The sequence below is a fragment of the Danio rerio genome, chromosome 5 (genome assembly GCF_052040795.2).
Source record: "Danio rerio strain M-AB ecotype USA chromosome 5, GRCz13ab, whole genome shotgun sequence".
Lineage (NCBI taxonomy): Eukaryota > Metazoa > Chordata > Actinopteri > Cypriniformes > Danionidae > Danio > Danio rerio.
The window spans coordinates 12,200,802-12,224,336 of record NC_141025.1 but is presented as its reverse complement, the minus strand read 5'-3'; the positions used below and the strand labels follow the sequence as shown (position 1 = coordinate 12,224,336).

General features: G+C 36.7%; 1 long non-coding RNA gene across 18 annotated transcripts in view; it reads left to right on the top strand.

The window, feature by feature from the left end:
- LOC141385763 (uncharacterized) overlaps positions 1-23,535 on the top strand; it is a 163,528-nt gene that overhangs the window by 76,683 nt on the left and 63,310 nt on the right. For 2 of the 18 annotated variants that reach the window (XR_015490845.1, XR_015490851.1), the window contains 4 exons: positions 2,247-2,296; positions 4,817-4,885; positions 13,412-13,483; positions 19,013-19,072. The exons of 3 other annotated variants lie outside the window; for them this stretch is intronic. This is a non-coding gene — a long non-coding RNA (uncharacterized LOC141385763). Of the gene's footprint in view, positions 1-2,246; positions 2,297-4,816; positions 4,886-13,411; positions 13,484-18,994; positions 19,073-23,535 lie in introns of all 18 variants that reach the window. 13 more of the 18 variants (XR_015490846.1, XR_015490850.1, XR_015490847.1 and 10 more) reach the window with 7 other exon arrangements.

Genomic DNA, 23,535 nt, shown 5'->3' with positions numbered 1-23,535 from the left:
CTTTGGGAATTTTCCCTTTTTGCAATATCTCTCAAGCTCTTTCAGGTGGGATGGGAAGCGACGGTGTACAGCCATTTTCAGATCTTTTCAAGAGCACTCTGAAGCAGGCTTTCATTCAGGATGTCTCTGTACATCGCTGCATTCATCTTTCCCTCTATCCTGCTGCTGAAAAAACATCACAGCATGATGCTGCCACCACCATCTCTCCACAGAAGAAAGCTGGAGCTCAGACAGAGTGACCATCGGGTTATTGATCACCTCCCTGACTAAGGCCCTTCTTCCTTGATCACTCAGCTTAGATGGCTGGCCAGCTCTAGGATGGTGGTTCTAAGCATCTTCCAGAAATATTTCTGTAACCTTCCCCAGCCTTGTGCCTCAAGACAATCCTGTCTCGGAGGTCTACAGACAATTCCTTTGTTTTCATGCTTGGTTTGTTCTTTGGCATGCACTGTCAACCCTGAGACCTATATAGACAGGTGTAAGCCTTTTCAAGTCATGCCCAATCAACTGAATTGACCAGAGGTGAACTCTTAATTAAGCTGCTAAAACATCTCAAGAATGATCAGTGGAAACTGAATGTACCTGAGCTCAATTTAGAGCTTCACGCCAAAGGCTGTGAAAACTGATGCACATGTGATTTTTTTAGGTTTTAATTTTTAATAAATTTGCAACAATTTCAAAAACTTTTTTTAACATTGTCATTATGGGGTATTGTGTGTAGAATGTTGAGTTAATAAATGAATTTAATCCATTTTGGAATAAGGCTGTAACATAAAGAAAATGTGGAAAAAGTGAAGCGCCATGAATACTTTCTGAATTCACTGCATATACATAATAAAGATACACAGACAGTACACAGTCAAAACAAACAAACATTTATTTTGTATGCAATCAAGCTAATTTAATATAACTTACTGATTGGTAGGGTGACATGAGTGAGTCTTTGGTTCATGAGTGTGTATGTGTGTGTCTTGTGAGATTTAAATTGTTAAACATTTAAAACTTTTGAATACATCTCCATTGTCTTATTGTCAAATTATTTGCAAAATGTGGGTAGACGCCGACATGTACACAGAGTAATTGACGGCAGTTCATGTTAACCTAATGTCAACTCAGCCCACCTGTGCTGTGAGCCCCTTATTTTGTGTATTTACACACAGTAGCATATACTATATACATTCTCAGCTGAATGACTTCTGTATGGCTGTATTCTGTTACACAGCGCTTGCATAACGCCATTTATTCTGAAAGGGAGGAGTGTGTTGATTTTAGGTCACCTACAGAGGGCGACCGTGACACAGGATGGACTTTTTGGCTGTGTTTCTGGTAAAAGCGCGTCCAAAACTCTTGCCACAGACAATTATGTTTCCAGTGAAAATAAACCATTCTCTATAGGAATGCAGCAGTGAAGATATCTTGCTTGATGATTCTGAGGCAGAGCTGGGGCCCATATGTCTGCCTGTCTTTCTATCTGCCTCCGTCTTTGTCTGTCTCTCCATCTGTGTGCGTGTATTTGTCTGTCTGTCTGTCCATCTCTCCATCTTTCCATCTGCCTGTCCTTGTCTCTCTCTTCATCTCTCTATCTGTCTTTCCGTTTGCCTGTCTGTCACTTTCTACTGTATCTACCTGTCTATTTTTCTCTGTCTATCTGCTGTTTCTCTCTCCTTTTGGTGGTCCCTCTGTCAGTTTTTTTAGTCTGTCTGACTCTCCATATGTTTTTCTATCTCTTAGTTTGTCTCTCCCTCCATCTGTCTGCCTATCTGTCTGTTTGCCATTCTTTTTGTCTCTTTCCATATGCCTGCCTGTCTTCATGTATGTCTGTCTCCATCTTTCTGCCTGCCTTTATTGGCCCGTCTTTCTGTTTGTCGGTTTCTGTCTGTCATTTTTTTCTGTCTATCTATCTGCTGTTTGTCTCTCCATCTGTCTATCTGTCCCTTCTTCTGTCTGTCTATTTTTCTCTGTCTTTCTCTCTTCTTCTGTTTTCATCTGTCTATCTCCATTTGTCTATTTTTCAGTCTGTCTGTCTATTTGTCTGTATATTTTTTATCTGTCTGTCTGTCTGCCTTTCTTTCCATTTATCTCTCAATCTGTTTTTTTGTCCGGTTCTCCATCTCAAATGAAAAATACACTCTGCACACCGACATATGATTAAAAGGGTTGTGCTTATTCTCTTAATTAGTTATGGGTTTGTTTTAAGCATAACGTGCATCAAACCAATCAGTGTTTCTTCTCCCATTCCCTTTCAGAGACAGTCGCGTCATGCCATTGTGCTTTTGCTGTTTACATGGCGGATTTTGTAAGTAGAAAAACTGAACACTTCACTAGCGAGTTAACAGTAAAACGGACCATCTGCAGCATGAGGATAAAGAACGAGCCTCCTCCATTTTTTTACTTTCTCTTTACTTTTACTCTTTACTCCTTTACATTCGTGGATAAGGAAACGGTGTTGTACGCACTCCACTGAATACATCCATTAGCCTACATATTTAATTTAGTTTATTAAGAGGAAACATTTGTTCAAACTATTACCTAATTCAGTTCTAATTTCCAGCAAATGAATAAATGAACAATAATAATGAACTGTGCTCAAAAAAGTTATATCCAAACGCACGTCCTATTCTTATGCCCCCTATTGTGATGCATATGTCTGCAAAATCTGACAGGAGGTCAAATTTAAACTGGTTTTTATTAAACAAATATAAATATGCATAAATTAAAAAAAGCTGCTAAATATAATAACATTATACAAATGCAAATTGGGATGAATAAAGTGAAAGACCCCCTGACAAGGAGGCAGTGGATTTTATATTCATGTAGAAAATAATAATTTTTGTAGCATTCTAATCCTTTAGTTTTTTCATGTGTAAACATATTTGTGTGTTGCTGTACATCAGGGGTCTCAAACTCAATTTACCTGGGGGCCGCAGGAGGCAAAGTCTGGGTGAGGCTGGGCCGCATAAGGGATTTAACAAAAAAAAAGTCCTCAAATGTCATTATTAACAGTTTTAATTATTTCTTCTGAACATGAAGTGTCCTGAACATTAATATAACATTGAGTGAAGATTATGAACAGTTCTTCTGAACATGGCATCTTTTGCCTACTTCTTGCTGCCAGAGACTTGACAGCGCTTCTTCTCACAAATCTGAACCACATTTGGCTTTAGAGCGGAAGCAGTTGAGACCCTCAGTATGGCTTGAAGATGATCATTATTAAGTCTAGACCTGTACTTTGACTTATTGAAGTTCAAGGTGGAGAATAACTTCTCACACAAATATGTGCTCCCAAAAAGGCACATGGTCCGCTTGAACCCCACTCCAGTCACATCAGTCTGTACCAGTCTGTATCTACCTATAAGATGCAGGCTGTAGCTAGGTAGGTGGCAGGCTGCAGATAGGTAGCTAAGTGGCAGGCAGGGGCGGGAACAACTTACCTTGGTTCTGACGGCGCGAGTTCCCTCCTAACACTTCCCGCCCGTCACAGCGTCTAACAAAGGGGCTGGGTGCGTGGTGACGTCACCGGCATCCCTGCCCCTTTGTTTACACGGCGGGCGGGGAATGCCAGTGACCGCTGTGTACGGATAGAATCAGCGGAGCGGGGAGCGCTCTCTCTCCCAGCTTCGCTGATTCTGTCAGTGTACAGCGGTCGGCGCGGGCCACAAAATATTGCACTGAGGGCCGCTAGTTTGAGACCCCTGCTGTACATCCTGTGTGTAGTAAGCAATGTGTAAGTGTTTGAACCTGCATAGGTACATAGCTAACGCGCTTTGTGCTGGACTTTAAAGCAGCTTTTAGCTGGTCAACGATGCAGTCTATTTCAGTTCCTCAAAATAGCAATGCACCAACATTGTGCCTTAACACACCGCCTTTATAGACCAGCACACAAATGAGCCCACAAAGTGGCGCAAATGGATTTACTATTTAAACAACTTGGCGCAAAACATGAAAATTAGGTCTGGTCCGAAAATAGCAACAAATCGCGTCATGCACGTCTTGCGACTTGAGTTTTTTTTTTTTTTTTTGCTAAAATTATTAATTTTAAATAAAAAAAAATTAAATAAAATTCAGACATGCTATAAGAGTTAGGAAAACAATATTGGATAAAATAACCCTGTTTTTTTTTCAACTAATACAATTTTTTTTGTCTAATTTTCAATTCCTGCTAAAAATCTCAGTGTATTTTGTTTTTATTACAAATTTGGAAGAAAAGTTGTTTGACTATAAAATACAACAAACATTAACCTTTTACCTAAACACTTTTTTAATAAACCGCACATTTAAAAAGAAAAACAGTGAAAAAACACCACACAAACAAAATCAACAGGATTTTCAAAAAAAAAAAAAAAAAAAAAAAAATATATATATATATATATATATATATATATATATGAGTGGTGTAAAAACTTAAATGGAAAATATGTTAGAATTTGTAAGATTAAATTGTATGAAAATAAATTTTTTCAACAATATATTCTAGTTTATTTATCATCAGTTTTTGTCTTGAAACTCAGACACACATGAGTATCAGCCACACGCCTTTGGCTAAACATCAAAAACACTTTTTACGAGCTCTTCCGCTCTCTCTCTCCTAAACGAGAGCGCCACCGTCCCTGTACACACATCAACACACGCAGGATCTGACACACACACACACACACACACACACACACATTACCGGTGTCCGTTTTCCCAGCATGCTGTTCTCCAGCAGCACACATAATGAGCAGGAGCCATTTCCTCCACCGGATCCTTTGGGCTCTCATCCTCTTTTCCCATTTTTTTCCTCCCCTCCCTCTCTGTTGTTTTTCTCCACACTCAGCATTTAGGTAGTGCTTCCCCCTGTTTCCAAAACAAGCATCGTTTGATCCTGGACGTCTGGATCCTCAGGGTACAGACACACACACACTGACACGCTTGCATAGCGTTTCCAACTTCCATCACCAAAAAAAAAATGATGGCTATTATTTATTTTTGGCAGCGCAGGCTCGGTTAACCGAAGACTTTATGGTTTCTCTTGTATTCAGATCTGTGATTACAAGTTCTAACCTCTGGAGTAGAGGATTATGGGAATTTGAAGTCGGGTTTATATATTTAGATTTTAGGGGTAGATTCACGGCGACGGCGATGGTGACATCATTGTGCGCACAGCGAAGGATGGATCGCGTATGAGATAATGGAGGGAAGGCAGAGAAATGGAGAGGAGTGTGGATTGCCACCATTGCAGATCTGCCCTTGTGCTTTAGTCCAACTCTCCTAATGAAAACCACATGCTCTGTGAAATGGCTGGGGCCCAGAGAGAGAGAGAGTGAAGAAAGAGTGTGAAAGAGGAACAGGATGTAGACTAAGCTTGTTTTTAAATTCTGACACTATAATGAATCCAGACTGTGGCTCTCTGAGATCCTGAAGGCCCAGTTATGAGAATTATAGATGGATTGATGGATGACATGATTGATGCATAGGTAGATAAAGGAATAGATTGATTAAGTGTAGGTATGGAATGATAGAATGGATAGAGATGGATGGACAGAACAGATGGATGGATGGACTGATCAATGTGTAGATAGAATGGGAGAATGTTTAAATGGATATATAGGTAGATGATGATTAATAGGGTGGTTGAACGAATCAAAGAATTATGGATGGAGAAAGGTGGAGTGACAGATGAAATGATGAACTGACAGATGGAACCATATAAGGGCAAATGGTGAGTTAATCAGACCAATGGATGGGTAGATAGGTGGATTGATTGTGTTAGTAGATAGATTAATGGATGGACTGGTAGATAATCGATGGATGGAATGATGGATGAATGGATTCAAACTGTAGGTAGATGGAATGGTAGAATACATAGAGGGATTAATAGATAGAGATGGATGGACAGAATAGTTTGAATCATTGATTGTATAGAATGATGGATGGAAAGAGGTGACTGGATATAACAGAATGATGCATGGACAGATTAAAAATTGACTTGATATACAGATGAAACCATAGAAGAATGGATGGTGATTTAGTCAGACCAATAGATGGGTGGGATTATTGATTTGTAGATAAATAGATGAATGGATGGATGGAATGATTGATACTGTAGGTAGATGGATGAATAGGATGAGTAGATAGAGGTGGATGAATGAATGGATAGGTAGATCATGAATGAACGTATAAGGTGATGATGAATGGTTTATTAGGGAAGTAGATGGAATCCTAGAATGATAGATGGAGAGAGGTGGATAGATTGAGCCTGAATGGATGGACATAATAAATGGTGAATTAATAGGCAAATTGGAACAATAGAAGGATGGATGGAGAGTTAGTCAGACCAAAAGATGAATTGAGAGATGGATAGATAGAATTATTGATGCATACTCAGGGCTCAAAATTAACTTTTTTACTTGGTAGCACCAGTGCTCCCAACTTCAAAAATGTAGGAGCACTAGAAAAAATTTAGGAGCACCTACCAAAAATGATTGAGCACCCCTGCAAATTGTATTTTAAGGGATTTATTGAATTTTGAAACAACATCAATTAGGACTAACAAAAACCAGTAACAACTATCTAACTAATGCTGTGATGACATTGATATTTGTGTGCAATAATTCCAAAATGAATGTCGAATAATTATAAAATATTAATGATCATGAAAATGACAATAACAGAAACAATGAATTACATTTGTCATCATCATGCTGCCTTGATTGTGCTTGAATGCAAGTTATCTGCTATAAAAGTCTGTTACTTTATGAAAAATAATTGTATAGTTTGCATCAAACAGAAATGAAGCATTTCAGTAAGAAATATTTATTTTGTACTGCTGTTTATATATGCATGTCAGTTTAATAAATAATATTTCTGCTACAAAACAAACAAAAGATTATAATAAATAATTAAGTTCAAGGCTGAAAGCAGCAAAACAGTCATCAGTATCTAAATAAAAAAATTATAATATACACCTCAAGAAAGAATGGACAAAAGAAAGAAAGTAAAGTCTCACTTCTATCACTCTTTAAAAGTTTTGGTTTCAGTTTGCGTCAATTTAAAGGTTCAGTCTGAGCTGATTTTCATTTTTCTGTGTTAGTGGAAAAGCAGTCGAATCAGCCGACCCAATTTATGAGCAGGTTGAGCAGGATTCTTGCGATGACCACCGCTGTTTGTTATGAGCCGCAGTTTCAGTGTAAACTTAGTAAAGGCGACCTTCTTTGGTGATGATTTGAACAGTATTAGATTTGACTTTTAGCGGACATTTGTGCTGAACACGTAGTGAATGCAACGCATCGCGATTCGGGCGCTTTTTCCGAAAAGCATGTACTCGAATGATCTCAGCTGGCGGATCAATATTCACCACATGTCATGATCGCTCTCATCTGCGCCTCAACTTTAGGTGGGGTTTGCAAACCTGTGTGCTTTAAGTTTTCACTCTTCAGCCGTTTGCATTTCCAGTGGTCATAAAAGCTCCTTCCCTGTCATCTGACAGCGGAATACCTTGAGTGATTGACAGCTAATATATGAACCAATATAGCGGCAGGGAAGAGCGATTCAGCTCGCTTTTACAAAAAATCAAAACAGGTCGCACTAATGCTCCCATATATATTATGAGGTCGCATAGATTAATTTTCGGGCGCATATGCGTGGTCGCAATTTCGAGCCCTGATACTGTATGTAGATGGATGAATGAATGGATAGGTAGATGATTAATGGATGGAATGATGGATGAATGGATTGACACTGTAGGTAGATAGAATGGATAGAAGGATGAACAGATAGAGCTGGATGGACAGAATAGATTGAATCATAGATAGAATGATAGATGGAAAGAGGTGGCTAAATAGAACAGGGATGGATGGACAGACAGTTGAAACTATAGAGGGATGGATGGTTAGTTAGGCCAACAAATGGATTGAGAGGTGGAAGGATAAACGGATTGAATGGTTGATGCATAGGTAGATGGATGAATGGATTGATACTGTAGGTAGATGAAATAATAGAATGGATAGAAGGATTAATGGTAAGAGGTGGATGGATGGAATGATTGTTTCGGTAAGTAGATAGATGAATGATTGGATGGGTAGATGATGAATGGATATAAAGGTAGATGATGAATGGATTAATAGGAAGGTAGATGAAATCAGAGAATGATGGATGGAGAAAGGTAGATGGATGGCCAGACAAATTTGTAAATCAATAGACAAACGGAGCAATAGAAGGATAGATGGAGAGTTAGTTAGAGTAATGGAATGATTGATGCACTTGTAGATGGATGGATGAAATGATGGATGAATGGATTGACACTGTAGGTAGATATAATGGATAGAAGGATGCATAGAGATGCATGCACAGAATAGATTGAATCATAGATTGGATAAAACGATGGATGCGAAGATGTGGCTGGATGGAACAGAGTAATGGATGGACGGATAAAAAAAATTGAGGATGGATGGTTAGTCAGACCAACAGATGGATTGGGAGGTGGATGGATAGACAGATGGAATGATCGATGCAAAGACGAATGGATGGATGGAATGATTGTTGCATAGATTGACGAATGGATTGATACTGTAGCTAGATGGAATGATGATGATAGAGGTGGATGGAAGGAATGGTTGATTGCTGGGTCGATAGATGAACGAATGGTGGTAGATAAGTAGATGATGGATGGATTCGTAGGGAGGTACTGTAGATGGAATTATAGACTGAATAGAATGGTAGATGGAGAGGTGGTTGGATATACAGTAGCAGAAGGATGGATGGACGGATAAACTGATGAATTAATAAACAAATAGAACAGTAGATAGAGAGTTAGTCAGACCAATAGATGGACTGACAAATGGTTGGATAGACCGATGGAATGATTGACGAACATGTAGATGTATGTATGTATGGATGGAATGATGGATTAATTGATTGAAAGTGTAGGTAGATGGAATGATAGAATGAATAGAAGGATGAATGGATTGAGATGGATGGACAGAATAGATTGAATCATAGATTGGATAGAATGATGGATGAGAAGAGGTGACTGGATAGAACAAAATGATAGATGGACAGATACAAATTTACTTGACAGACAGATGAAACCATAGAAGCATCATCTTTATGCTATCTAAAAGCCAACACAATCTTAATTAGTAACTTGGATTTAGTGGCTAATTCGTTTGAATTTGTGCAATCATTCATACAGTGTGTTTTAGTAAAATCTGCCCTCAATAGCTATTTCCATCCACATATATTTATGCACATTTTGGATATGCACTGAAAAACATGGTTGATGGAAACACCAAGATGCACATAAATTTTGTAATTGTGCATAACTCAGAAGGATAAACGTTTTATTCACAAAGACAAAAAAAAAAAAAAAAAAAACGCATAAACTTTGATGGAAACACTTGTTCGGTCAATAAATATCGATACTGATTTTATTGCTTAGCCCTACTTTTACCAAACAAATTCCAGTATGTGCATTAAAAAAAGGTCATGGTATGTTGTTATAAGAGATCATGTGATGATAAAAATGTGTGTGAATGGACAAACCAGCAGGCTGAGCACACTGTAAAACATCTGAAATTTTGCTTTGGTCAATTTGAAATGCCTTGACCATTTCACCATTAGTGTTATTACGTTAATAATTACCTCCAGAATTATCAAGAGCATGTGTGCTCTGCCTTCAATCGCCACCAGGCCTTCATTGCGTGTCAGCATTGTCTTCTGAGGCAAAAGTCTTTTATTAAATAAAGAAAAGATTCAAACACTTTGTCCTACCTCAGAAAATTCCGTTTTTAGTTTTTTGGTATTTGGCGCCAGTTAATCAGGATGTGTTGATATTGTTACAAATTACAAATCTTTTATGCGATATTCCAGTTTTGTGCATACTTTTAATTTGCATCTTTAGATGGATGGTTGACCACTTTTGCATGGAAACTATTGACATATTGGTTTAGTGGTCCAGTTTCGGGGCATGACTCCGCTTTTGTATAAATTAAATCATAAATTTGTCTGAATTAGTCCCTTTTCTAGCAATATGTAAAAAAGTAAGTGTGTTTGCTAGGTGCTGGCATTACGAAAGAGGAAATGAGTGCATGAGCTGTTTTCCATTTTGGTCTGATCTTCATCACTGTGCTGACGCTTACAGAAGCAGCTCTTTTCTCTCTTCTGAGAGCCAGTAAAAAGACTAAAAAAAAAGTTCTCTGAAACCTGAGCCCTGAATAAACCATACTACTTCCTCTCTGAGAAACGGAGGGGGAGAAGGAGAGATGAGGGAGAGATGCAAGTTTTCCATTAGAGGCAGACCTTCTTGAATAAACTTGACATACAAAATATGCTGACAAAGAGGAAAAAGAGACATCCAGACAACTGTTTGCTGACCCTGTAGATCTGTCTTGCTAATGTGAAACTTTCATCTGTTCAGAGAAGCTTTGCCCTTTTAATACGTCACAGCGAGTATGAAGTCTACTGAGCTGATTTGAACATCTTTAATCTACTGTTGCACATTTATCAGGACTCTATGTAGAATTCAGAAAGCCTTGTTATTAGTGACCCCAGTGGATGTTTAGTGAACTGCAGCCTTCAACTACTCTAATTATATTTATATTGATTGTGATTTAAAATCCAAATATGCTCGTGGTATATCCTTTTTCTTTTTTCTTTTTTTCTTTTTTTTTTGGTTACAAGTAAAGCTGGACCTACCTTTAGTGATTTATTAGCTGCTAAGAGTGAAGTTTCGGTCAAAAGGAAAGATCAGTTTGAATATTAATCTCCACTTTTTCATTCGACATGAAAAGTTGAAATGGTCATTTTTCCCCCCCACATGTGATGTATATAAGATAGAAACAGTCCTAAAATGAGAAAATAAAGAGGACGTTGCATGATTTTGTATTTTGGGAACTGATTGGATTTGAAGGTGAGCATTGATAACAAATTTTGAGACAATTGACAAATGGACACACACCCTGATAGCCCCATCCTAAAGCAGTGATAGCCCCGCCCTAAAAGCATTCCATGTGACCAGAAGTGAATAAAAGTTTTTTTTTTTTTTTTCAGGTGGAAGGTATGGTATTTGATAAGTTTATAAGGTAAAATGAAGTTTTACAAAGGAATAAAGTGTGCATATACATTGTTTAAAACAAGCACTTCTATATATAGTACATATGCAAATAAGTAAATTGATTTTATTCCGACTTTAATAACAAAAAAGCACAGAAGAGGTTATTGACCTTGTTTTATTGACCTCATCTGTCTTACAAATTGCAGTCTTGCATAAAAGAAAGGTGCCTCAATATTAAATACCAAAGTGAAATTCATTCATTCATTAATTTTCTTGTCGGCTTAGTCCCTTTATAAACCTGGGGTCGCCACAGCGGGGTGAACCGCCAACTTATCCAGCAAGTTTTTACACAGCGGATGCCTTTCCAGCTGCAACCTATCTCTGGGAAACATCCGCTCACACATTCACACACACACACTACGGACAATTTAGCTTACCCAATTCACCTGTACCGCATGTCTTTGGACTGTGGGGGAAACCGGAGCACCCGGAGGAAACCCACGCGAATGCAGGGAGAACATGCAAACTCCACACAGAAACACCAACTGAGCCGAGGCTCGAACCAGCGACCCAGCAACGTTCTTGCCGTGAGGCGACAGCACTACCTACTGCGCCACTGCTTCGCCCAAAGTGTAATTCATTAAATCTTTTTTTTTTTTTTTTTTTTTTTTTTCGACATGGGCTAGCAGAAAACTACTTGACAATCACCAAATTCTTGCACCATGGTGTTGAATTTTGTGGAAGCATGTAGTATTTCATATTTTGTTGTGATCATGTGGAAGTAGTTATTAAGTAGGTATTAATCTTGAATCACATCTCCAGAGTCCCCAAAACAACCTTTCATAATCAGTTCACAATAAAAATAACTCATACTGAATTAAATTCTACAAAATGTGTTTTTAAAATGGATTTTAATGTAGACAACTTAGTAATACTAATCTAAAATTTTGAATTATGCTTTTTTTTTTCACCCATTATATTGGTCTCCAGATGAAACAGTGAATGATCAATGAATGAAGCATTTTTACTTCTTAAAATGTTTTTAATACATTTTAAAAAATTCTATATATTTTTTAATAGTTACAGTAATGTTACAATGTTTTTTCATCAATTAACTGTCACCGGCCTGATAACGAGAAGCTTAAATTTGCTTCACTATATTGCAGTGAAATTTTAATCTAATCAAACTATATAATGTTGAAAAGGTCTTAGTCTTATGAATTCATATTTTATAACTTTTTTTTTAGTGTTTTGTTATATAGTAAAAGTGTAAGAGATCAAAATCACTCCCTTTTTTTTTTTTTTGATACTGTCACCTTTTACCCTGTTGGACGATTATACATTTACATTGGTATACTCTAATATTGTATTCTAAACATTAAGTGATCGTCACAAACTATATTACATTTGAAAGCTTAAAAGCTCTAGTTTCCATATCTGGTGACTGATTTTTGATAGATATTAGAGCAACAGTTTTTTTTTCTTTATTTTCCACAAGGAGTTGTAAACCATTACTTTGCTACAGCAATCCACATGTAAAATCGATTCAGATGTTTTTTAAGGGCTAAAGTCAAGTCACTTAACTTTAAATACTGCGTATGATACTTTAAAATGTGGTAGGATGTTGCAAATATTGTCAAAAATATGAAAAAATATGGTTCATATTCCTCAGTACATACATAGAAATAGGGAGTACCAATGTATTGTCACCAGTGGAAACTGAATGTCAACTGGTGGTGATGTTTAGTAATGCGATCAAACCGCAGTTTATTGAAAGCTCAGTTTTACAGATAACAACTTCAAATTTGAAATACAATCTGTTAAGATATTTAGCTTTGATTTTTCTGTCAAATCTGGACTAAAACAATTTTTGTAAAAAACATTTGATATAACATGTAAAAAAATGTAAAAAAAAGTATTCATTGTTTAATATTTTTTTGTTGTTGTCGACATTTTTACTTAGTATAGCAGCATAACCAATACAATATTTCAGCTTAAAAGGGGGTACATTTTTCACTGCAATTAATTTAACTTTTTTTTTATTATTATTATTAACAAAATTTACACAATTTGGGGAGGTGAAATATACAGCTAATAAACAGTTTTATTTTTTTCATAAACTTAGACATACACTTTTATTTTATTTAACCCTCTTCGCTTTAGCTACAATCGGACAAGGGTCTTCTTTGAATTGAGAATAAGCTTAAATCTGCACCAAAACCTTGAAGATTGGCAATCATTTAGGTTGAACATGACTTTTAGTGTCTATGTTTAAAAAGTAGGATGACATAAAGAGGTTAAATAATTGCTGAATACGTATTATATCATGTCACAATGAAAAAAAAAAGTTAAAGCATTTTTTTTTGGGTTTATTTTTAGATCGTTCTCTGCAGCCCTATGCAAGTCTCGAATGTCTAGATGACAGAAATCCCCCTTCAGTTTAAGTCTATGGTAAATTTTATCACCCTGCGCTTTTGTCATTCATCTTAAAAGATGTTTCAAATGATAAAATCTTAATTTGCTTCCAACTCGCTGATCTTGAACTTACTGGTGCGCAGTAAGCAACTGGAATGCAGCAAATCATTTATTTTTAGCTCGATGTCTCATTAACTGTATGATGAAGTGCTCTGTTATCACCTCAGATCAGTCAGACTTATATCACAGTGTGAGTCCGGCAGATTTAGCCTGTAATAATATATTCTGCACACACATGATCTCAGCGCTGAAGAGCTGAGCTCAGCATCCAGCGGTTTGAGGCAGAGACACACGCCAAACGCCTTTCCAGTAACAACCCACACATGGCACAGACACGCATGCTGTGATTCGCAGAACTCTCAGGAAGCAGAACGCACAAAAACACAATGCAGAAGCTTGTGCTGGAGCGTTTCGTATAGATCAGAGACTAACTGTGACCCAAAAAACTGTTCAGACACGCACTTAAAGCTGTATGAATGTCATCTGCAAACACACTTCCATCCATCAGTACAAGTTTTTCCTCGGCAAACACTTGAAATTTACTTGAAAGATTTGATATAAAACATTTCAATATTTTATGTAACTAGAGTACTGACATTTTATGAAGTCATATGAAATGAGCGGTGTCAGAGAGTGAGTCTCCAGGTAACAATCCACAGATTCAAGTTATTCCATTAGAGTCAGTTTCCAGTTAACGGCTCACTGATTCAAATGATCCAGTGAAAGCGAGAGTTTAGTGTACTAATCACAGATTCAATGATTCTATCAGTATGTCTATTGTAGGGTTGGGCATCTAAGCTATAATGCCGATCCGATACGCATCTCGATACAAAGAATACGATCCGATATATTAGCGATACATTTGTGACATATTGCGATGCAACACGATACGATTCACACCCATATCACGATACAATGCGATATTTCAGCACTAACTAATTAGATCAAGTTTATGAGATTATGTGAAAGAGGATGCTGTGCCATTGAATGAGTTTGATTATTTATAAACCAAGCAAAACCAAGACTTTTTTTACAAACTGGCTTTTCTCCCAGAGCCACAGTGTTAGTTTACAGTAGAGGGCCATTTTAGAACCTATAGCACATATTATTTAAGTATTTTCAAGATAAACAGAATGTATAAATGCAATATATTTTAAAAATATATATATATTTGCACTCTTTCAACATAAAGGTTTAGCATTGCACAACAAGAATTGTTATTTAACTTTTCAACTATGAAAACAAGTTTTACAAAGATATATTTTGCCACTGAATATTCAAAACTTAAGGTGGTGAACTAGCAGTGTTATGCTGCTTTGAAACATCACTGTCACTGTAAACAACAGGCTAATAAAAATATAACAAACCAGCAATCTTCTTGCTGTGAGGTGGTCAAATTACCCACTGTGCCACCGTGACACCCATTATTTTTATTATTATTATTATTAATATTATTATTATTATTATAATTAAATAAAAATTAACAGGAGGAGGTGTTCAAACCTTCGTTCTCCGTGACACTAGGCTGAATATCTTTGCAGATGAACAATGCAGTTACATCCATTATTGGCATAGAGCGCACAAAACTGTTGCGCATGGAAAAAAAACTTGCAATGCTTTTCTCACCACTTTTGGAGCTGGTAGCTACAGTTGAAGCAGTGCGAAAGCCGGGGATGTAGGAACACTGGAAGATGCTTTCCCAACAACACCGAGGCGCCGCTTCAAGTGAGATTTCAGATTAGTTGTACTGCCCACGTATTTACAGATGCGCGACACATTTTGCAAATTGCATCTGTCCTGTCAAGTCGTCCATCCTTAAATCCATAATGTTGCCATACTTTAGATTTAAAACTCAGTGAGGAATAAAATGTTTGTTTTGCTTCTCGCGCTTTCTGAGGGCGCACCACTAGCTTCATCCGCACACCTGATACACTGAGTTGTAGTGTAAATGTACACATCCGCAAATCCGTTGCTAAGGCTTACTTTATGTAGGTCGATTAAATTATGCGCCAAAAACAGGTTGACAACACTTGTTAATAAATAAAAAATACATTCTGTGTTAAAAATATAAGCTGTATCTTGGAAAAACCGATGCATCTCGCAAAAACCAATGCATCTCGATTTGCTTCCAAAATTTCATTCATCCTCTGATGCTCTACCGATGCACTCGCATCGTGCACGCACATGACCGCGTATCGATACATATCGATTAATCTTCCCATCCCTAGTCTATAGTTATTGACTCACTGATTCAAATGATCTGGTCAGTGGGATTCTTCAGTTAAAGATTCACTGATTCTACTGATTTGGATAGAGTAAGGGTGCTTTCACACCTGTGAATCGATTCAGTTGTTCCGAAACAGAGATTACAATTGTTACATTGTTGCTCTTTGCTCTTGGAGCGGTTCGCTTTCACAATGCAAAGTTTCTAAACGGACCAAAAGAGTTAAAACAAGTCACGTGCGAGTAATCTCTCCTCACATTGGTCAGAGTGTCAGGGTTTGTTTTGCAGCGTCCCGCTCAGCTGTCAGGAGAGGTGGTGGTTTGGTGGTGATTGACAGGGTGCGCGCGCGCGACATGTCTGAGGAGAGACGCGGTGGGGAGGGGTGAGAAGGGTGCGCAACGATGCCTATTTGAGGGAGGGAGACGCAAGATTACCGGGAGATCATCACTCGTTTGCGGGCATCCGGAGACTCGCGAAACTCCCCGCCCTACTCATAATTCTCTCTTCATATAGCCGTAAGCCTATTACGTATGCATAAAACACTGTGATAACCGCGCTCGGATCGGATCGCTTTCTCACTGCAATCGAACCGCTCCAGGGTTCGTTTCAATCGAGCCGAGACCACCTCATTCAAGCGATCTCGGAGCGATTACTTTGGCGCGGAACAGAGCGCGATTGCCCTGTTCACATATGCCAATCGAACCGCGCTAACTGGCCAAACGAGACACGTTCCGAAACAAAAGTGTAGGTGTGAAAGCACCCTAAGTCTCCAGTTAATAATTCACCAGTTCAGGTGACCCAGTCAAAGTGGGTCTCTAGTTAACTAATCACAGATTCAGTAATTCTGTCGTTGCGAGTCTCCAGTTATTAACTCACTGCTTCAAATAATCTGCTCAGAGACGTCTCCAATCAAGGATTCGTTGATTCCAGTTAACAAATCGCTGATTCAAATCGTCCAGTCAGAGCGAGTCTCCAGTTAGTGATTCACAGATTCAATGACTCCATCTTGAGTCTCCAGTTAATGATTCACTGATTTAAATCATTCAATCAGAGTGAGTCTCTAGTTAACGATTTACAGAACCAAGTGACCCAGTCAGAATGTGTCTCTAGTTAACTATTTACAGTAAGGGTGTATCGATACACCAAAGCATACCTGTCAACATTGAGATGAGAAAATAAGGGATATGCCCACCATAATAAGGACATTATTATTATTATTATTATTATTATCATTATTACCCCCCCCCCCCTTAAAAAAATCCCCAAATTACTATAAGTATGTTCATTTGGAGCTTTTTCATTGTAAATAAACAGTTAAATGGTCAGTAATATGTTTTAAAAACTATTATCAACAAAAGAATACTAATCTAACGAATCTCTGATTTATTAAGATTTTTTTATTGCATTAAATAAGAGGTGTCACTTTAAAAATGCAGACATAATGAAATGCAGACATAATGAAAGCATTCGACTGCTTTCCTAACTTTTTATGCTCATTTCAGACAAAATTAGTTGTGTTTGGGGAAAAAAAAACACCAAGATCAACACACTTATATGTTATTATTATTAATTATGTGTGTGTGTGTCTGTTTAAACACACACTCAAAAGCCAGACTTTCTCTCCGCTTCAAATCACGTATAGGCTGACAGTCATGCACCATTATATGACTGTTTTGAGGATTGTATAGGATGGGCGACGGCACCTGTAATGAAAAGGAAATGGAATCGCGCCGTTTTTAATATTTATTTATAAGTGTTTTCATTCCTAAACAAAGCAAAAGCACAGAAGACTCACGTTTTTGAGCTAGGGGCGACCCCTGGTGGTTCGGCAGTATGGGTTAGGTATAGGGAGGCTCGGCTGTTCTAAGAAAGACTGAAAATACAGGAGAAATACGGGAAAATACCTTTACGGGATCATAGCGGGATAGAACAGTAAAGTACAGGGGAATCCCGGGAAAAACGGGAGGGTTGACAGGTATGCACCAAAGGCACGGTTCAGTTCACGGTTTTGGAGCCACAGTTCGGTTTCTGTTTGCTTTGGGGTTAGGGTTGATGTCATCTTAACGGCAATGCTAAGGAACAATATATTCACTTAATGACAAGAAAAACTAAACTTTTTTCATTATTAAATTTGCCATCACATTTTAGTACAGTCATGATACCTGAGTAAACAACAAAAATTAAATAAATACCTCCAATATAGACTATTCAGAAAAAAAACTGTTCTCTTTAGAGCAGCCATCTTAACCAAGTAAACAAAAATTAAATAAATGTGTAGACTAGTGAAAGATAAACAGGCTTGTCCTCTCTAAGGACATTTGGATTATCCAATTAGGTTTTAAGTTCTTCACCAAAAACCCCATAATGTCCACATTCTCAGGTCAGAGGCTTGATCTCTGTGCAGACACAGACATGATGCTCATTTTTGATTATCTAAGTTTTCATTTAGATAGATAGGTTTCTGTTCAAATTAATGAACAAAATATCGATATAATGTGTTTGTAAAGTGTTTTTACATGACATATTCATTAGTAAAATACATTGCAGGTTTGTCTGAAACTAATGTCACGGTTGTAGCCGTAAAGGTTGTATTTTTGCCTAACGTCAGTGATGAGTCTCCATTATTATTAAGTTAGTGATTCATTCAATGATTCAGTTAATGATTCATTCGATATTTTAAGTCTATTTCTGGCCCCTGGGTCAGTGTGTTTTTACAGCAGTTTATGAGAATGATAATGAGGTCACCACATTATCATCTAATCATTTTTGCGACACCAATTTGGAACCATTTAAAAGAAATATGAACTTAACAAAGGTCTGCAATACTTTTTAAGATGCCGAACATCCTACTGACACAGGAAGAGAGCTTTGCTTTCCCACCTGAACCATAAGCACATGATTTATGTCAAAGTTATGTCGTTGTCAGCCTTTATTATAGAATCATTTTCTCTCTGGAGTCTGTCGGCTGCTCAATAGTCTGTTTCCTATGAAAAGCTGCTTAAACCGGTCGAGCGGCTCACTTTTCCAGAGCACCAAAACATACAAAAGTATGAGCGATCGCTTCCATTTCTGTTTGGGAGGAAAACAAACAAACAAAGCACATTTCTCAGCCTCTTTCAAGTGTAACTCAAGGCCGCAGATTTTTTTTATGCTTTGCATTGCAGAAAATATTTGTCTTTTTTTCTGCCTTGACTCATAAATTTCTCCCCCCCTCCTCTTTTCTGTTCTATTTTTTTTTCTTTTTCTTTTTTTTTTTTGCTCAGAGCTGAAATGGCTACCAGATGTGTATTCAGTGTGTCGCTGAACTCTACTGTGACGGAGCTCCAGGTTTGAAATGAGAGGTATACAGTATGTTTACACTCCTCAAATCACATCCTCGCAAAACTCATTTGTCATAGATGACTCTTATAATTCTGCATCTTAGGAGATTTTTTTGTTTGTTTTCATGAACTAGGTCTTCGGTAGCTTCTAAAAAGCTTGTTTTGGGAATACTTTCAGGAATATTTTCAGGTTTTTTTTTTCCTTGGAAGAAGTGCAGTCAATGACTTTCCCAGTACTTGACTGCTGTTGGTCGCATTATGAATTAAATGCAGTGTGCATTACATTTGCATCTATTCATCTAGCAGATGCTTTTATCTGAAGCGCTTTACAAACAAAGGCAATAGAAGCACGTCAAATCAACAGAAGAGCTAGATTCTGTAATATTAGTGCACTCAAAAAATGAGTTTGCTGTTTGTTCAAACTTTTATATAAAATCTGAAGCTGAATCAACACAATCCCTGAGTTTATTTGAGGGAACAATTTAATAGTTTTTTTGTTCAATCTTCTTAAATTTGTAAAAAAAAAAAAAAAAAAAACATACAAACTAAACTAGTAAGTTAACTTAGGGCACAAAAACTGATCAGGACATCCCTAATTACAACCTGTAATTTTAGTAAAAATAAAATGAAGAAATAATCAGCTGAATAAAAAAAATTGTAAAATATTTAACACTGAAAAGTTCACTGGTACTACTACTGTTGCTGATAACGCTAAATGTAGAAATCGTACATTATACTTTGTGCAACCCATATTTATTTTTAGTCTTATTTTCAACAAATGATTCAGTTTATCATAAAACGTCATGTTTCATTACTAGATGTTTCATTTGTAAAGAATTATTCAGTGGCATATTTTTGATGGCTGCTTGCCGCCACCTATGGTTAAAAATAATGTAATTGCTGCCTACAACTTACATTTTTGAGCGTCATTAATTGCATATGACTGTGATTTTATTCTGTAGCATAAACATCTGCGGTTAAATCTTAATTATAAACTGTTATGCCAATACTTCTGTGTTATTTGACTGTTTGTAACTTCATAATTAACTCAAAAGACTGATTTAGATTTTTAAGTTTGTCAAACACAGATTTGAATGCAGCGATTCAAAGGATTAATAAACATATGCAAATCACCATCATTTATAATTGATTTTGTTTGAGTGTTAAGATCCTGATCTTTAATGATTAATTGTGCAGCTTATACTGAATGCAATAATGCAGGCTAAACGATTAGTGACAGAAAACATCTTTAATAACATAAGAAAGCCACTATACCGAATAACCTACCACAACTTCTTCCATCATCATTATATTTTACAGGAAAGCCTAAATGCTTTCATACATGTGATTTGATTTATGGGAGAGGCGTAAATCTCTCTCTCTCTCTGCGATCATTACAAAAATGTAGGGTTAATCTACAGGTAAAAAAAAAAAGTGGTCCCGCTTTATATTAAGTGTCCCTAACTACTATGTACTTACATCAGAAAATAAATACAATGTACTTACTGTGTTTATAATGTATTTCAGAACACTTGTGGTGCTTTTGAGTTGGGATAGAGGTTGGGTTATTTACAGGTTTGGAGGCATGGGTAGGTTTAAGGGTGGGTTAAGGTGTAAGGGATGGTCAACAGTGTATTTACAAATGTAATTACAAAAGTTAACAACAGATGTAATTACATACAGGTATTTAATCAAGCATAAGTACACAGTAAATACATGTATTTACACAATAAGTACTTTGTAACAAACTATTAATTCCTATGTAAGTACATATTAGTTAAGGCCACTTAATATAAAGTGGGACCAAATGTTTTAATCTGAGGGTCACGTCTGTTCCGAACCACAGATGAACCGTGATTCATGATTACATGCCTAATTACTATAGTTGCACAATCAAACACAGTAGATGGTTTCGAACTTATATTTATGTTAACATTTATTGCACAGACCACATCGTTCTGACACTTGACTAATACTTAGTACTAAGCCATACTTACATGCTATTTCAAATCAAATATTCAAATTAGCATGGTAAACAATATAGAGAGCGCATCTCAGGATGTCATTGTTCAAAAATGAAACAATTTGAATATAATTGAGCTTCAGCTCAATAAAGCAGGCTTGGCACAATAGCGCTATTTACTTCTGTTTTGTTGTTAAACTAAATAAAAATCTACATTATCGATGCTATAAAAGACTTTATAAAACTGAAAAAAGTCACATTAGTCTTTCACCGGGAGATTTCAGTGGCTGAACAACACTTCTGAGCATATAACCCATTCATAACATCTCAATCTACATCAGCTTTGCGTTAACATTACCTGTCTAAAAGAAATACTTCAGCCATGGAGTCGTCCTTCCTTCAGCGTGCAAAAGTAACTCCAATATTGATTCAGGATTTTAACAAGTTTTGATTCAGCATTTGTTTTTACTGCTGTCACTTGTGTCCACATGAACATCTGCAGATCTATGTAAACGGAGGTGCGCAGTTGTACAAATCTGCATTTGCTGACATACAGTTTGGGCTAATTATTAGAATTATGGGATTTGTCGGCCTGAAACTTTTTAATTGGATGAACATTTTTTTTAGTCTTATGCCTTATCTAGAATATAAAAAAAACATATGAATATTTTTAGATCATTTACTATAATCATTACTACTGGAATGTGAAGAGACTTTCAAGCAGCACAACAAAAAAAAAATTCTGAAGACAGTCACCTACTGCACCTTTAATTTGTTTGTTTAAATTCAACCCAAGTAAATTGTTTGCAACCAATTACCTTAAAAAAAAGAGTAAATCCAATGATTTGTTATTTTTCAGTTTTTACATTGCCTAAAATGCCACTCCAGCATGTGATTTTAAAGTTGTGTTCATGTAGAAACAGAGCTGTGTGTAAATGAATGTGTAAGAGAAGCTCTAGCATGTGTGCAGTGTAGAAGTGTGTGTCTGGATGCTTAAACATCTCTGCTTTTAATTACTGATCACACAATCTTGTATTGCTTCTTGCCCACAAAATCGTGGCTGCTTTTTTCAGTCCTCTCTGCCTCTCTCTTAACTTAAAAAAAAAAGTGTCTAAAATGTAGCAGAAATAGGCAGCGCATGATGCTTTAACTGCAGGGCCCCTCACACAGACTGCGCAGTGTTTGCGAATGAAAGGGCCTGTTGTGCCAGCGAGTCCTCTGGGCCCTGTAGAGCTTGATGAGCAGATGACCAGAGCTCCTGAAAACCTGCCCATGATCCTCTGCTCTGAGCTCATAGGGGGAGATCATTTAGTGGACTAATGGGCAAAATTCAGGGATAGTAGAAGTGTTCTGAAGAGACTATGCTGTAGCAGATTGCCCTTACATGCGCTGAAAAAAAAGTGTTGCATGCAGAACTGTTGCAAACTATTTGTGTATAATATTTAACTTAATTTGTTTGTTTATATTGAGCCCAAATAAATTGTTTACAACCACTTAACGTAGAAAAAAAAATTGTAAATCCAACAAATCATCTTTGAATGATTTTTTTCAGTGTGAGGTTCAGGAGAAGGGATATATATATATATATATATAATGTATGTATATATATATATATGTATGTATGTATATGTGTGTGTGTATATATATATATATATATATATATATATATATATATATATATATATATATATATATATATATATATATATATATATATAAGCTAATAATTTTGACCTTTAAAATGTTCTTAAAATGTTTTTATTCTAGCCAAAAATAAGACTTTCTCCAGAACAAAAAATATTATTAGACATGCTGTGAAAATTTTCTTGCTCTGTTAAACATCATTTGGGAAATATTTAAAAAAGAAGAAAAATCAAAGGGGATAATAATTCTGACTTCAACTGTTTGTAAATTTGAATATTATTAAGATGGTTGCATTTGCTCTTCATTTTCCCAATACCTCTATTTAGCACTAGTAACTAGTTGGCTATAACGATAAATATTATCTAAACACTCAAACAATAGCAAAATATTTCTTAACTATATAGGGCCCTATCATACACCCGGCGCAGTGTGGCGCAAGACGCGGCGCAATAGTCTTTTGGGTAGTTTCAGCTTGACGCAAGAGTTGTTTTGAGGCGTTGCGGTACGCTGTTTAAATAGCAAATGCATTAGTGCTCATTTGTGTGTCCATAGGCGTTCTGATCTATAAAGGAAGGCGTTCTTAGGCAGATCGCTGGCGCGTTGCTATTTTGAAAAACTATAATAGATTTTTCATTAGACCAAAACTAACCCGTTCTAGCGGAGAGCGCAGAGTTGCGCCTCGCTTACACACTGCTTAATACGCACAAGAGAGCAATAGGCAAATATCTTTACATATGAAAAAATTTAAATATTAAGAATATATATAGGATATAATAATATATATAGAATATAAATATAAAGGATTAAAATATTACAAAACATATTATTTTCTAGCCTACATAAATATGAAAAATCACTGCTTTTATGTCTTCTTCAT